This window comes from Otolemur garnettii, unplaced genomic scaffold (assembly GCF_000181295.1).
Source record: "Otolemur garnettii isolate 467f Iridium unplaced genomic scaffold, OtoGar3 scaffold00136, whole genome shotgun sequence".
Classification (NCBI taxonomy): domain Eukaryota; kingdom Metazoa; phylum Chordata; class Mammalia; order Primates; family Galagidae; genus Otolemur; species Otolemur garnettii.
The window spans coordinates 449,227-452,059 of NW_003852531.1; the positions used below are offsets into that span (position 1 = coordinate 449,227).

At 45.6% G+C, this 2,833-nt stretch overlaps 1 protein-coding gene across 1 annotated transcript in view; it reads left to right on the forward strand.

The window, feature by feature from the left end:
• Positions 1-1,925: 1,925 nt before the first annotated feature.
• The window catches only part of SEC23B (Sec23 homolog B, coat complex II component), a 54,615-nt gene continuing 53,707 nt past the window's right edge, over positions 1,926-2,833 (forward strand). The window contains exon 1 of the mRNA XM_023518388.1: positions 1,926-2,006. The gene's annotated coding sequence lies outside the window, so the exon portion shown is untranslated. The remainder of the gene's footprint in view (positions 2,007-2,833) is intronic.

Consider the following 2,833-nt stretch of genomic DNA (forward strand, 5'->3'; position numbering starts at 1 on the left):
AGGCGCCGAGCCAATTTTACCTTTTCAAAACACTTTTAACAGTTTTGGAGATTTTACCAACATCTGATGAACTCAACTGACAGAACTAAGTGTAAACCACATTACTAAAGAACAAAAGGCAAGCTCTTTCTCGGGTCCCAGAGTAACTACCAAATGGCAATAGTACCTACGATGCTGACTCTCTGCTTCTCTAGGTTTCCTTTGTCCTCTCAATTGACTTTGTGTTTGTTTTTGTTTCTGATTCATCCAGGGCCAGTGGATTTTTCCCTACTGGTGACAACCACAATTAGGAATTTGATCTTCTGACCATTTTGTGATCACTCTTTTTTTTTAAAGCTTTTGGCCAGGGCCGGGTTTGAACCCACCACCTCCAGTATAGGGACTGGCGCCCTACTCCTTTGAGCCACAGGCACAGCCCCCATTTCGTGATCTCTTAAGTGAACTAATAATTTATAAAGATCTAATCTCTCTTGGACAAGAGATGATGGGGAATCTGATTTGTTAGTGTTTTTTGTTTAACTTTTTATCTATTTATGCATTCAAATGGGTGACTTTCGGGCCTTCTGGGGAGAATAGCTTTTTGTTATTTGGGCCATTCAAGTTCTATATTTCTGTGTTTACTTTTGACCTGAGGCCAAAATTGTAGAACCAGTTATAGCTCTCTGTTAGGTATTCATGGCTGTAATCAACAAAACCCTTTGCCTCTCATAGTAAGGTGACCAGATTTTAACATTGGTAAAGCTGGACATCATTGACTGGGGGGTAGGGGGGGAGCCTGAGAACAAAGCAAACTTTGATAAGCAGTTCTCAACAATTATTTGTTATTAACATTATAAAATTGACAAAAATAATATAAAACTCATATCCTGGCGAAATAGCCACATGGCAGCCGAAAACCATATGCTCCCTTCCTGTTCTCTGCCCTTCCCTAGCTTGTCATGCATTCTTTCCAAAAATCGGGACTTTTATAAAACGCCGCAGGACGTGGGACAAATTGTTAAAAAGCGGGACGTCTGGTGACCTTACATAGAGTGTAAAATGTCTTATTACCTTTGTAGAGTCTTGGTTAACATATGACATCTCTTAAAGAAACTGTTTATAGAAATAAACACACACATAGAAATCAAATATTCCTAAAATTCCCTGAAAATTGCTGGGCACGGCGGTTGATGCTAGTTATGCCAGCACTTTGGAAAGCCAAAGCGGGAGGATATTCAGAGGCCCGGAGTTCAAGGCCAATCTAAACAACACAGACCGCCCCCCTCATCTCTAGAAAAAAATTTAAAATTAGCTAAGCATGATGGTGCTGAGAGCGTGAAGCCATTAAGCGGAAGGAAGAAAACCTTGCCATGTAAAAAATAAAATAAAATAATCGTAAAAAAAGGAAAAACTTTGCAATGTGAAGAGGTTCACCTACCATACTTTAATTAATCTACACTAGAAACATATTTGCCCCTCCCCTACCAGGCACAAGCGCATGCGCCCCCAAGCTTATAGCCCTCACGCCCCTTCGCCTCGCCCCTTTCCGGGTACTGACGCCTTCTTCGCGACTGCTTCAGTTACTTGCGGCCAGCGCCACGCCCTCTTCCGGGGCCGTACGTCATCGTTCTCGCTTCCCGGTAACTAAGGCGATGAGAGGGACTTCCCGCTGACTTCCCGTCATATTGTATCAGACGAGCTCTTGAGTGCCGACTGCACCTAGGGAACAGTCCAACAGTCGTTGGGGATTTCTGAAGCAGAAACGTTTAGGGGTGAACTTGGGGAAACGCATGTGCCGAGTAACTTTGGTGTTGAAGTGCCAGGCATGATGGTCTTGCCCTCTTCCAATATGGTGGTGCGCCTTCTCTGAGTGTCTCGCTTCCTCTAGTCCGCTCTTTGATTGGCCAATAGACGGCGCCGTGGCGTGACGGGTGGGGGCGCTGACCAATCGGTTGAGAGCTGAGCTGGACATACTGTGGGAGCCGGAGCGCGGCTTTGGGGTGGTGGGTGCGAACGGTTCTGACCTGGTGAGTGGGGAGCAGAGGTGACGGAGGGTTGAGGGCAGGGGTGGGATGCTTCTGTGGTGAAGCTTCTTTCCGGCAGGAGTGGGGGGAAAGGGAGAGAATCGCTGACTTAGGGCTCTGCTGAGAGTGACGCGTCCCGCGCCACGCTGGGCGACCAGACTGGAGGATCGGTTTCTGGCTCCGGGTCCCTCAGAATTGCAGGTTGCATACAGCTAGAAAAATCCAGCCCCCATATTATAGTTGAGAAACTCAGAGTCTCAGGTGAAATGACTTTTCTTTCATGACAGGGCTGGACCTAGAAGCCAGGTTTTCAGACTCTCAAGGATTAAATCTTGCTTAATCTCGTCTAACAGGTGGTCACTATGTTTTGAAAAGTTATGAGTTGGCGAGATAAGGGTGGTTCAGCCTTTTTGGCGGGTACTCCTACAGTATCTTTCCAGGTCTTTTTTTCATTCACTATTCCATTCAGTTAACCTTTTCCACTTTAATAATTTGTTGCAAACTGTGGACCTCTCTCCCTAGAAAAATACACATTCGCTGATGCACACAGTTGTATATACAACTTAAAAGGTTTCGTGGCCCCTATGTAGTCCCCTGTGGATTACGTGTTCAGAATCCATGCTCCGAAGGGGTGAGAGAAAGAGGCAGAGTGGGAAATGGCAGAAACAGGTTTTATTTTTATTTATTTATTTAGAGACAGAGTCTCAAGCTGTCGCCCTCAGTAGAGTGCTGTGGCATCACAGCTCATAACCACCTCCAATTCCTGGGCTTAAGCGATTCTTTTTTTTTTTTTTTTCCAAGTAGCTGGGACCATCAGGCGCCCGCCACAA